This window comes from Charadrius vociferus, unplaced genomic scaffold (assembly GCF_000708025.1).
Source record: "Charadrius vociferus isolate BGI_N301 unplaced genomic scaffold, ASM70802v2 scaffold303, whole genome shotgun sequence".
NCBI classification, from domain to species: domain Eukaryota; kingdom Metazoa; phylum Chordata; class Aves; order Charadriiformes; family Charadriidae; genus Charadrius; species Charadrius vociferus.
Window position 1 is genome coordinate 1,902,569 of NW_009647756.1, and position 13,884 is coordinate 1,916,452.

Here is a 13,884-nt window from a genome sequence, read left to right on the forward strand (position 1 = left end):
AAGAAGGTGGAGGAAGGGACTTGGAGTCAAGATATCCACTGTGTTCAAACCAAAATAAAAGGTTTAAACTAGGCCAATAAGAATCCCATCTAAAAACATACCTTTCAATCCCAGTTTACTTTTTACAAATAAGCTAACAAAGATAAACGAGCAAACAAAAAGATCATTTGGAAAGTCTCCCTTCACTTTTCCTTTTGTGGAAGGAAGGCACGAGCAGTCCAGGAGCACGAGCATCCCCATTCCCTATGGCTGGGTGCAATATGGGTAACAAAACTAATACAAGTTTCATTTATGCATGCAAAATTCCTTTTCTTATTCCGGAGAAACCAGTTTGAATCACTGGAGCATTTCTTATGACTTTTACTTGATCTTTGCCGTGGAGCTTGCCCGCTGAGATACTGGTGGTGGTAATGGTTTTTGGGAGGTACAAATGTGCAGAAGTTGACTGAAAGTCAGCAGTCTCTTGCCTAGAGAACCATCAGGTACCAGCAACTTTTGATTACACCCAGGTCTTCCACACAGGTGGCCAAAAGACTTTAAGGCTTTAATCTGAATTGTCACTGGCCTGTCTCTTGTTACTAATTCTTTGCCCCTTGGCAGTGACGTGGGTGATAAGGTGGCAGAAAACCAGGCTCTTCATGGCCTCTTCCTCAAACCGTGAAGGCTTTCATTTTTTCAGCCTCTCTGCTCAGTCTCTGTAACTACAAGAGCAATGTTGCATGCTTTGCTCAGGAAAAAAATGCTCATAGGATTCAAGTAACAGTTAAAAGTACAACATGAATTACAGTGTTGAGTCACTGGAAATGACAGCAATTCTAACCAGAAAAGTGTGAAACCCATATATATTTTGTTTTCAAGGCATAACTCTGGGGAACAATAACAATGAGTGGCAGACTCTTGCTCTAGAATACATTCCTCAAGAGTTATTTAGATAATTTGGAATATATCCTAAATAGTCGCTCCATTTAGCGTTCCTATTGGGCCCCAGCTCTAAGTGATTCAGCCGAGCTGGTTATGTCCTTCGTCCTGTTTGCGGGGAGCCTGCTGAGCACAGCTAGCCCAAGGAGAGCATGGCTCTCCCACCCACCGGGAGGGGGCAGATGGGCTGCACGCCCTGGGTTTTGGCCTGATGTGGGCTAGTGCTCGGTGCTCTTGGATCCACTGGATGAGCTATAGCCTTACATGTATGCTGAGATATGAAATATAGCCTCATCATTTGTCTGCGGTTTCAGTGGAATGCCATTTCTCTTCGTTTATCCTGTTTTTCCAGGTACAGCGTATTGAGTTTCAATCCCGTGTCTGGAAAAACAATGTTTCTCTTAAATTTGGTCATGTCTCTGAAGTTTTTTTCGTAAAGGTTATGAGACAAACTTGATAAACTCAAAATGTGCAGTGGCCAAATATTAAGAGCTCAGTTCTTACTGGAACAGATGGAATCTGGTTCTACGCTGTAAAAGATTTGCAAGCTATAGTGAAAGATTATGTTGGGAAAAGTAGCAGCACAGAATTCCTCCTTCCTGTTGTTAAAAAATAAAAAAATGAGAAAGTAATCTGCAGTATTTTCCACATTTAGTTTTCATAACAACCCCAAGAGAAAAAAAATACCCTCACTCTTCAATTTCAAAATTACCAGAATCTTCAAGGTCTCTCAGGTGGATTTGGTGATGAACTAACTTCAGATTTGGTTTGCCAGTTTCATATTTTCTCTGAGCAAGAAACAAATGCATCATTTTAGCTCATGCAATAATGTTCCAGGGCAGCTATTTTCATTTCTGACTTTTCCAGGTTATAGGAAAACTTTGATTTCTATGGGAACAGTAGTATTTTGTAAGGCATCCAAACTTTTAAGAGCATAGGACTGTGCTTTGCATTATGGTCTGATCCAAATACAGGCATATAGAGTTCCTGCAAGCAGTGTCTCCAGAATGGCAGTTTCTCTACTTGGCCTTTCCCAACTCCTGTAATCATTTTGACATCCAAAATAAGGGATGTCAAATCTCTTGAAGGGATAGAGGGAAGAGGGTGGACACCCTTTCAAACACAGTTCCTTTCACCAAAAAAAACCCCAGACGATGCAGCTGAAGACAGCACCATTCTGTAACCAAAAACCAAGGGACTGGTGACAGCTCAAATTGTGTGGGCTAAGAAAATGACATCACAGCTCTGAGAAGTTGCTTTTAAAGGATGAGGTAGTGGGAGGCTGAATTCAGATGTTATTTACACCTCTTTAATCCCACTTGTCTTTTTTTTTTTTTTTTTTAAGTAAATGCAAGTAGAGAGGTGACATAGAGCAGAATATTTGAGCCTCTCTCTTCTTTTAGAGTGCCAAAGCCAATAATAATCACAGCATTTTGGAGTAGTTGGCAGAAGGGTGTCTGGTAGATGTAGTCAGTCTTGCATTTGACATGATGCAGAATTTCAGAATTAGCACATATTTTTCCTGTTAGTTTACTGCATGATGATGCTGTATTGCAAAAGAGTGGAGAGCACGGGTGTGATGACGTGAAGACTAAGCCTATGTCAGAACTATTTATGTTGCTTAATGTCCTAGTCAACCGGTTTGCTTTATTCACGCGCAAATAGGAAGGAGTGGCTACTTGTTCTTGGATCTACTATAAACTGCTTTAAAATTTGGAAATGTTGCACCAGGCAGAAATTTTGCCACCATTTAACATTTGCACAGTGCTTTGAAGATAAAAAGTGCTCCATAAATACTATGTTCTGCTTTTTCCACTGTTAGACTTCACACATCAGCTATTAAAAGAACTAAGAACTGAAAGCAGTTAAGCTCAAGAAATAGTAATGATTCTAATAATACTTTGTACTTCACTCATGCTTATGTCCAAAAATGTTCAAAACTTTTACAAACATGGGGAAAAGGTTAGCCTAGCAGTTTTAAAGTAAGATTATCCATACTTATAAGCCAGAGAAATTAAGGCACAGGAAAAAAAAGGGTCATATTTTAAAATATGCTTAGACTTTTAAATTTTACTGATCTCAATTTTAGATTGCATCAGACCTTTAGGGTATAAAGGTACTGGAGTGACTTATTCAAGGAAAAGAAAAGTCTCCCCTAGCTTTGTAATATTTGTTGTTTCTGCCAAAACATAGCAAGGAGGGCAACACTTCCTTTTTTGCTGTAATCTGATAATTTTCTGCAGAAGTTTTCTGAGAAAAGCTGATCAGATTGTCCCAGGAGTGGCAGCAGTGGTCTACCATTGACAACCTAAGAGATATAAATAAGACAGGGTGATGGGGATGGGTGATAACTTTTACTGGAGTAATCATTAGAGTTAGGAGGAAATAGATGCATTTTCAGATCCTGAATAAAAACCTGTGTGCCACAAGACCTACCAGTTTATGGTGGGTTTACTTTTGCTAGCAGCCAGACACCCACCAGCCGCTCTTTCACTCTGCCTCCTCAAGAGAACGGGGACAGAAAATAAGACGGAAAAGCTACTGGGTCAGGATAAAGACAGGGATTAGCAATTACCAGCACAGGCAAAACCAGACTCAAGTTGGGGAAAATTAATTTATTGCCAGTTAAAACAAGTTTGGATAGTGAGAAGCAAGGGCAAATTAAGACAATACGTCCCCCTCCTCCCTTTTTCTCAGGCTCAGCTTCACTCCTCTTTTCCTGACCCGGTACCCACTCCCCACCCCTACTGGCGCAGGGGGATGGGGAATAACAGCTTCTCTCTCCTGATCCTCACACTTTCCCCCTGCTCCAGCATGGGCCACAGTTCCTTCAGGACATATTCACCTCCTCCAGCACAGGATCCCCCATGGATCCTGTCCCAGAGTACCTGCTCCAGGTGGGCTCTCTAGGGGCTGCAGGGGAGCCTCCTCACCCTCCTCCTCCTCCTCCTCTCCCCTGGCTGCTCGCAGGGATGTTTCTTCCTTTTTTTTTTTTCCCCTCACTCCCCAGCGTCGTTTTCCCCGTTCTTAAATACGTGGGACCAGCTGGGTCTGGCATGGGGCAGCCCCATCCGCTCCTCACAGAGGCCGCCCTGCACCCAGCGCTGCCAGCGCCTGCGCACCTGCACCCAGTGCACCATTTTTCCCTCCCAGCTCTCCCAGTTGGCCCAACGTCTTTTCCACAGGTGCCTCTGCACTGAGCTGGGAAGGCTGCAGACATATGGAGGAGCATTTTGTTGTTCAGAGAGCACCTTGAATTCAGCACATTGACTTTTGGGGTCCCTGATCTCACATCTTAGCTCCCCAACCACCTTAGGTCAGAGCTGCGAGGTGACCAGGCTGTCCCAGGACTTGGTGGCTGGCAGTACAGGTGTCTCTCTTCTCTGGCTGACAACCTGGACAGCTTCAAGACTACAAAGCCAATTATCCTGGGAGTGTCTTCATGTATTGATTTCTGGTTTGGTTTGTTATTTTGTTTTTGGGTTTGTGGGGTTTTTTTGTTTGTTTGTTTGGAGGTAAGCCTGCAGAGAGAAGCTTTAATTGGGTCAGAAATAGACGTTCAGAGCAGAGGGCTCTCCTTGCAGGGACCTCCCTCCCACAGCCACCCTGAGGGGGACTGCGGTCCATGGGGTCTCGCTTCCCACCTCTGCGTCCCGAGTGACCTGCATGGGTAGGACCCCCGGCACATCCTTGGCGGTCTAAATGGCTCCTCGTTCCTAATGTGTCCCCCGTGAGGTGGGAGCTAGGTGGAGGAGCAGAAGCGGGGGCAGAGGGCACCAGGGCTTCTGAACCGTGCCTCTCGTGCAGTGACAGATACGGGAATGCGTTTTGTGTAGCACGCAAGTGCAAAAAAAATAGTCAACAGGCAGGAGGTTGTCCAGCATCTGAGGGAGGCTGTTTAATAAACAGGCTTATTTTGGCTCCTGTTCTCTAACACAGGAACAGGTATTGTGCACATCTGTATAGTGCTAATAGCACATCTCTCCTTACTGCAGCGGAGTTCGCTGCCATAGTGAAAATAATCAGTTAACAATTATCACAGCTGACAATGCATCTTCACATCCCATCAAGCCACAGATATTTTCCACTGGTCCATACAATGCAGACCCATCAGAAATAATGGGAAGGAGTGAAGCTATTGTTAATATACAGCAGCTCAATATTCACAGAATATTCGTCTGGGGATGAACTCCTCAAGAAGAGTTAATAAGCAGCCACACTTGAATACCTGATGTTTATAAAGGGGAAAAATGTACACGGAGAAGTACATTATGGCTAAAAACCTACTTGATCTGTCCGAAACAAAACCTAGCCTTCATCTCTTATGTAGAAGCGAGTCTACCAGGGCCCAGAAAGAGAGATTTGTCTTTGAGGAGCGATCTGAAAGATAAGTAATACGTCAAAGGAAAGAAAATGCAGTTTCTGCTCCTTGGGGAAAGAGGGTAAAAGGGGAAGGAAAAAAAAAAGAAAAAAAGAAAAAAAAAACCATTAAAACGCTTCCGTTTTTTTTCTTGCTGTAGCCATAGCCTCTTTCCTTTGATTTGTCATGATTTAAATTCATACAAAAAGATTTATTTCAAATAAGCCCCTTTAACTGTAGGGGCAGATTTTTTTCTTCCCTAAAGCCTTTTGTAAGAACAAAGTAACCACTTGTCACACACAGTGACTAATGAGAGTTTAGTGTGGGTTTTAGTGTTCATTCATAGGCTTTGTGTTCAGCTAGTCGTAAGTTAAATCTTTAGAAATCACACCGCAGGAATCCTTCACTTAGGGGTGGGGGCGGGAGGCGAATCTGTCGAGATATTGAGAACTGGTGAGCGGAAACTGCTCTTTTCAGGCTTCCTAATCGGCGGCGCAGGAAATAAACACACGCAGGAAGTCGTTTGGCCTTTTCTTGAACTTAAAGTTTATACAGCAATTGATAACCGAGGCAAACTTTGTGTACTTAAACTTTTGAAAATTAAATGAAATAAAGAGGGCGTGTTCAGCCGATGCCAGTAGGGCCTGTAGTTTCTTCAACCAGCTCATCTAAATACGGCATTAAAAATTGGAAAGATTATAGAGGGTATATATTTTTATAGCTAGAATGTGTCCTTGAATCCTTTTTGTGTCTTCTCTCCGTGCCCTTTTCCTTCCATTTCACTAGTCCTTTCCCAATGTAACTGAGCCGAAGCATTGAAATGAAACTGAAAGTCATGTTTTCTCTGCTTCTGCATCAGACTCTGCTCTTTCATCCTTTCCATGACCTTCTCATTTATCTTGTAAGCACTTCGGGTAAGGGTAGTCTTGGACTGTGTGAAACACCTTGCTCGGCGGTGGCCCGTATTGATATTTGGTTAATGCTACATATATTGTTTATAGAAGTAGTCTTTGAAAGGAGGGTAAAAATAAATGAAACGTCATTCTTGAATAGAGCTTTTGGAATTGATAGCATCAATTTACTAACAAGGAGGTTTATAAGCATTTCTAAGAAATATTATTTGTGTTCATGTTTCTCAAGCTTTCGCTGTATTGCTAAGGTCACTGTGAATTTAATGCTTTAAAAAGAACAGTTTGAGGTTTATAATAATTACAATTAGTTGGTGTAAATTTGCATGGGATATTGAGAACAAATTTGCCAATAAAAAGAAAGCAAGCAAAACCCAAATGCAGAACAGAATACAGAGGAAAAAATACATTTGCATGTCTTTGAAGACCAACCTAAATACCTGCTAAAAATGCATCCACTTCTAATGCATCTTCTACTCTTTTTGAAAATGAATTTTTTTTCCTGCCCTAATAAACCACCCCTATCAGTGCAAGCATTTATTAGGAATATTTTTTTAAAAAACGAGGACTAGAAGCAGAAAACTGCAGTTAAAATAAAATAAAATGAGAGAAAGCCAGAAGGAAGGAAAGTGAATTACACATCCATAGTCTTGGTTACTTTCAGGTGAAATTATTGAATTAACTTTTAAAAAAAAAATTTAGATTTTTTTTTTCTTCTGCTTTTTAAGTAATTAAAAAATGTCATGAAGTTTCATAGTCTGGTTAGAATGTTACATATTTGAAATGTAGGGCTGGCTTTGTGACAGCTTGTGACCTAGCCACTAGATGGGATTTCAAGACTTCAAGAGATATATCTAAACATTGGCCCCAACTGCCATTTACTGTAAAATGGACATAGCTGATCAGGAGCTCAATAAATGTCAATATTTAGTTCATTATAATAAATAACTATGGAAGTTTCAACTATTAATTTGGTAGGATTGCGCTCTTCACACATTTTCAGAACATCCCTTTATCTCTATCACTTATCCATTGCCCATTTGATTTACATCCCAGCCTGAAGTCTAACAGTCATCAGTCTTTTTTGGGGACATTACGGCAACATAGCTGTTTCACGAATATCTTTGAAGGAACAAATTCTTTGCTTTTCCCCTTTGCTTACAGGAAACATTCAAGTTTGTTGCAGACCACGTGGCAGTATGTATATCCATAATGATGATATGTAGCTGCATTGTTTGTATTCCTCTACCCTAAAAGCTATTTTTACATTGCATTTCTTTCTTTTTTGATAGTCCAGCTCCACAGTGAGAACGTACCAAAACAGTAAATCAAGAGTGACCATGAGCCCTGGCTTTAGCTCCCAGTGGAATAGCAGCCAGCCTGCTTGGAATACATACACCTTTCCAAGAGCGAGCTTGCACTACCAGTCTCACGCTAGCTACACCTACTGTGCTGGACATCCTGCTGTAAGTAATTATAACCTTTTCTGCAGTTACCTGAATGAGCTGTGTGATTCCCTGGGAGGTGGGGGTGCTCGGGGGCTGACAGTTCAGCACACTTCGACAGCGCTCTTTGTGTCCCACAGCAGTCAGGACAGCTCATGTGTACTAACCGTAACTCTAGAAAATATTAGAATGAGTCTAAGACGTAAGCAAATGTGAAAGTTTCATGGCTCAGTAGAAATACATATATTTTGTACATTTAGCAATCCTTCTTCTTGCATGAAATTATGAAATTGTGTGCCTGGGTTTCAGTGTCAGGGATGTGGGCTGGAAAGCAGTATTATTGATGGCTTCTTTTCTGTTTCTAGTGAGTCTGTTAGATGAATGAATTATTCTTTCTATTTCAGAGATTTTAAATTGTATGGATGAGTCAGTGAAGGAGGGCATCTCTTCTCATCATTAGATTTGTTAATATTCACTACTTTATCATTAACGTGATGAGTAGTGAACATGCAGTCTTGTTGCTAAGCAAAGACTACTGGTCGTCTGTAATTTACATGAACTGGTGGCCAAAAAGAATGGGGAGGGGGGCTCGCTGTTGTTGTGTGTTTTAATTTGACAACCATGAAAGGGTCACCACTGAAGGCTGATGGTGGTTTTTGTCATATTGGTGTAGCAGACTGCTTATAGCAGAGGCCTTTCATTCTTTTAGTTTCTGATTTTGAAAGAGTCTGAGAGAGTTAACTGGGGAAGACCTTGTTAGTGTAAGCAACCTCCCTTTTTACGCCCACTCTACACTTCGTTGTTTTAATGTTTGGATTTGAACTTTGCTTTGGATATTGTTAGAACTTCTTAAAGGATGTACTGTCTTAACATCCTGCATGTGTATGTAACAAAGTTTTGCCATCCTATAGTGAATTCCAGTAGGAAAATAGGGGAAAGTGCAGCTTTTATGGCAGAGGAGAAATTGTGCTATGCAATCTTATTGCAAGATCTTTGTGATTTGATTTAGATCTGCTATCTTACCTGCCAACAGACTTTTGGCCAGAAGTTTGAGTTAGGAATTGTCTCAAGCATTAACATCGTAATTGAAATAAAGGAGGGGAATAAATTTGTAAAATCTTATCTCTTTTCTGAGGTGGTGAGATCTCGGAATGAATTAAACATCTCTATGGATTCTGCTGTTTGCTCAATTCCATTATGGTGTCATTGAAAATGATAAAAACTGTTGTGAAGGAAAAAAGGTATTTGGCATTGGAAGGGCACAGATATTTTCCTCGTTTAGAATGATGGCTCAAAAAGAGTCCCTGTACAGCTTAATTTTACTTAAACTGTGGGTATTCAAGTCATTAACTGCTCCTTGACTTTGATCATTTAGAATAAACACTACCTTCTCTGTGAGTCAAGCTTTGACTCTACTAAGCAAAAGAGCATATGAGAAGAATGCTGTACTTCCTGCAAGATGGTTTAAAAATGGAGACGTCTTCGTATTCACATGAATTAAAATGTCAGTCAAGGCACAGGAGACTTTTCTAGGCTAATTCCACAGTTCCTCTTCCCTTTGTTTAGACTAAAGCTGATGGTACCTCAACTAGAATTGCTTTACCTGTACAATATTTGTTTTCATTGAACAACTTAATATGTAGTTGTTAGAAACGATACTTCAATTTGGAAGTCAATTTAGCTGATTGCTGGTAAGTAGAGATTTCAGAATAGCCAGAGTTGCCTAAACCTTTGGTCAGATGAGGAATGCCAAAACCAAGTAGATAAGTACAAGTTAACTAAATTGTTCGATTAGTCCTGCCCTCAGCGTCCCTGGGTTCAACTGTTTAGAAAACTTGGCACGCTTCTTGGCTCCTGCTCATCTGAGAAGCTCTGTGGCGGTGTTACTCAGCAGATAACTGGATTGATTTCCTAAGGTGGCAGTAAGAAGCTGTAATGACTTAGCTGCCATTGCAGCACCTACCACTGTGATCGCACACTTTTTCCATACCTTCCCTACTTCTGCACGCTCCGAGGGCGAGGCCGTAAGTGGGGCCCGGGCATGGCACTCCAGCAAGCTCAGCTCCTCCCTCCTGCAGCATCAGATGAAGGTCAAGTTTTCCAAGAGAAAACAATGCCTTAATATTTGCTTGAATATCTGTTGCAGTGTATACAATAAAGTTAGAATCAGTCTGGTTCCTGTTTCTGACTTAGATTTGTTTAATCTGGGCTCAAACCAACACTTCTATGGCAAATGACAACAATAAAAGCTGGATACGGAGGAGCTCCTTTATTCGTGAATCTTCTCAGTGTAGCATGCTCAACTGGATATCTACTATACTTCAGAGGATTTTATTTGCCCTCATCTGACACAGGTTCACCAGAACAAGCTGTAGGTTTTATTGCTGTATGAAGCTGTTTCTGCAAAACCTCCCACATGGAGTATGTCTAAAGATCATTGTAGTTTCTTGACGCTTTGGAGGCTAACAAACTTACGAGCGCTTTGCAAGTTCAAGGCAGACAAATGTCAGGGAGTTGGATCTGGCCTTGAAGTACTTAAAGATATTAGTCCCCGGAGAGGGAGCCAAGAGAAAAGCTTTGGATTTCTCCACTGTTTGGAGAAAAGCTGAAGGAGACAAAAAATCATGTTAATTGGGCCAAATGTAACTCAAAAAAAATAAATCCTCTAATTCATTTTTTTTTCTAAATGAAAGAAACAATATCATACAAAGTGCAGGGTTAAGAGACCCTTATGACTCTGGCTGGTCCTGAAAAATATGTTTGAGCCAAAGGTCGGGGGGGTGGGGTGTGTTTTATTTCATCTGAGAGCACACTCTGCATCTCTCTTCCATAGTGCCGCAATCATTGATTAAACGCAGTCTTTCCACCCTAGGAAAGAAAAGAACAGGAAGTTTGTTTAAACAGAGTAATTTTTCAGCTCTTGGAGTTATCTAAGGGAAAAAAAGGCTGCATATCCTCCCAGACAACGGTGCAATGAGTTTTTGAACAAACAAGATGCTGCTAACTTCCAGCTATACTGGGAGGCAGGATACCCTGTAGGGTCTGTGTATACTAGTATGAGTGATAATGTGGTAGATAGCCCTTACAAAGTATATGTCGAATTGTTTTTGATGTTAGAAGCTAGAAATTCCCCTGGCATTCACATGGAGAGGCTTGCAGCCAGAAAAATGCAGCACGTAGTGCTCAGAATAGGAGGAGACACCTCGGCATCTAACGTGCTTTTCTCTTGAACTTTCTTCACACAAAGAAGTTAAAAAGGAAGATAAAAAAATAGTCAAAGTAATTCTGATTATCCTCCCTGGGCGAGATAGGAACACTCCTTTGAGCACTTTCATCACATTTATGCAGGTTTCCTACCCATGGTTTTTCCAGTGTCTCAAAGACTTGCTTAATTTCCCTTTCTCCACATTTTGCTAGACGGGTGATTGAATTTCAGCAGATCTTAGGAAATCTTGTCCAGTGAATTAAGTCTAACAAATGACTGCTTAGATTGTGCTGTAATTTTAAAGAAGTACATGTATAAAGTGGGCAAACAAAACACAGATTTCATCTGCTTTTGACTATTTCAGTTGAAATTGTAAGGGAGTCTCTTATGTCTTCCTTGAATATTCATGGAGCAGTCACAGATATCTGCCACGCTCGCTTATGTGGAAGTCGGTCCTTACTTATGAAGGAATTTGGCAATGTGATACTCTTTGATGAAGCACACAGTACTGTTGCAGACTGAGTTACCCTGCAGGGTTTTAAACCTTTGTTGTAGGCCCATGGGATGATGAATTTAGTTGCGTGTATTAATTTCTTCATGTGCATACATCTCTGTTGCATGTGTGATGTCTTTGCGTTCCTTATCTAGATATGCAACTCAGCATATGTATATACTTTCTGCTAGAATCTATCCTGCACTCTAACAGGATTTGGTCATGCTCCACTAGATCAGTGACAGCCTTCAAAGCATGATTGGTTAAATCTGTAGAGTTATTATTTGGAGCTCTACATATAATGTTTACAAGCTGTTACATCTGAGATGTCGTATGTGGATCAGACAATCAGTTTGCTTAGCAGTACTTCTGTCCCCGTTCCAACAGTCTGTCCCCAGACTTCTTTCTGCTAACTTCTCTAAATGCGTGATTGCTTCTGAAATTATGCTGTTAGTGGGAATGTGCAAAGCAGAATTAAAAAATAAAAAAGTGACGCAGAGCTCTGTAAGATGCTACTGGCCTTCTTTCACTCACTTCTCTGACCCCCAGTGGGATCTCAGGTCTTTAATCTTAGGAATCTTAAGACCCAGTAGAAGGAGCTATAGCTCCTTTTACGCTTTCCCGCTGACAATCCTTGGACAAAAAAGCGGAAAGGGAGCAAGGCTGTCACTGTGGGCAACAGTAATGGAAGGTCCTACCCACTGTCAGCATGACAATGCAGAGTCCATCGGCAAAATTTCCAGTGGCAGGTAGGTGACCCTCAGTGCTGATGACAGAACTGCAGTGCTGCAGTATTGCACAGCTGTAATGCTTTATGTAAACTGACTGGTTTGATCATTACCACACAAATTGGATTAACATCTGTACTGAGGTCTCAATGATTGATTTGTTTAACAACTTATTCTGTATACGTTTATAAAATTAGAAAACCTGCCATTCTTATGTGATTAGATAATAAAATGTTTAGAGACCACCTGGGAATGTGAGACACAATTATTAATTTGTATGTATACATATATATCTAATGGCTAAATTATTAGTCTGTATATTTATGTACACAGATGAAGTTTTTGGCTAAAATCCTTGCAGAATGACATAGGAAGGTTCTCGGTGCAGGGCTGGTCTTGAATATCAATCTCTAGTTTTCTGATGTGATCCAGTCATCTGAAATGTAAACCTAGCAAGGGAACACATTCTAATAAGTGTAATATTGTACTCAAAATTGGTTCTATGGCACAGAAATAAGACTGACAGAAGCAATATACTGATACGTGCCAGATTCTTAAGATAGACCATCAATTATGTGACCATACGCTATAATGCAAGGATAACGTTTTAAGAAGCAACTTCCCTTAAATCCAGGGAGTGCTCAATACGTATAGCGTGGGTGTCCTATTCAAAACAGGCCTTTATTTCTCTAGAAATATAAATAGAACAGATCAGCACTCCAATTTATTTTTTTTTTTATAACAAGATCTTTCCAGTGAGTAATTCTGTCTCACCTCTTTTTAGACAATGAGACAGTGCTAAGAGTTAAATGCTTACGCAGTATAATACTGTCTTCTATCATCACTAATTTCCAAGATATCTGTTTAAACAGAAGCTGTCACTTTCTGATCTGTCTTGAGCCTCCTGCCTGATTCATTTTGTAATGTCATGAACAGTGGATTGTGGATTCATGGAGTAGAGCCGGTCTGATTAGAAATGAAGAAACTTCCTTTTTACACATGCACATCCTTATAATCAGCAATGATGGGAAAGGAAATAAATAGTACAGTACGCATGAATTGGAAATGTCTCTCTAAGAACCTCTCAATTTCACTTGAAGTTCTGAAATCTCCGTTTTCTCTGTCCTTAAGGTTAACCCATTCTTACCTTCAAGTGCCTTTCATGTGAGATTGATCCCTGCCATTCTGCAACCAGTGTTTCTTTGGTGCTACTGGCTGTTGCCATTATAATAGCCACAGGTGAAAAAATGGAAATGGGTCCAAAGAATCATACACTTTCGAAAGATTATTGAGCAGAATGTCTGCGATATGATACTGGTCACAGTTTTTCATTATATAAAGTTTAAGGGATCTATTTTGATCCTCTAAAGATGGTGATCACTTTACAGATTTACTTTACACTGTCATAGCCACAGCTCCAGAAGCCCACTAGTTAATCTGGGGAAAGCTCAAGCGTGGGCTGGAGAGAGGCGGGAAAGAGAGTTCCCAACCAGGGGAAAAAAAAGGATTTATCACCAGAAGCTATTTTTTGCAATTGTTGATACGTTCCTTATGAAATACTGCAAGAAGAAGTGAGGGAGCAAATGAAGGAGGCAGTCATTAAAGTGAGAATGAAAAGGATGACATCTCCATTGCTGGGTATCAGTTGTGGTATAAGAGAAAAGCTGTGCCGGGTAGGAGGAAAGTAAATGAAGGATTGTGGAGAAAGGAATATTTTTAATTGACAAGATGTTGTAGCTATCAGGTGCAACGAGTAGCTTAGTGATCAAGTGCAAATCCATATGCTAACTGCTGACATAAATTATTTATTCTGTTTATCTATTACCT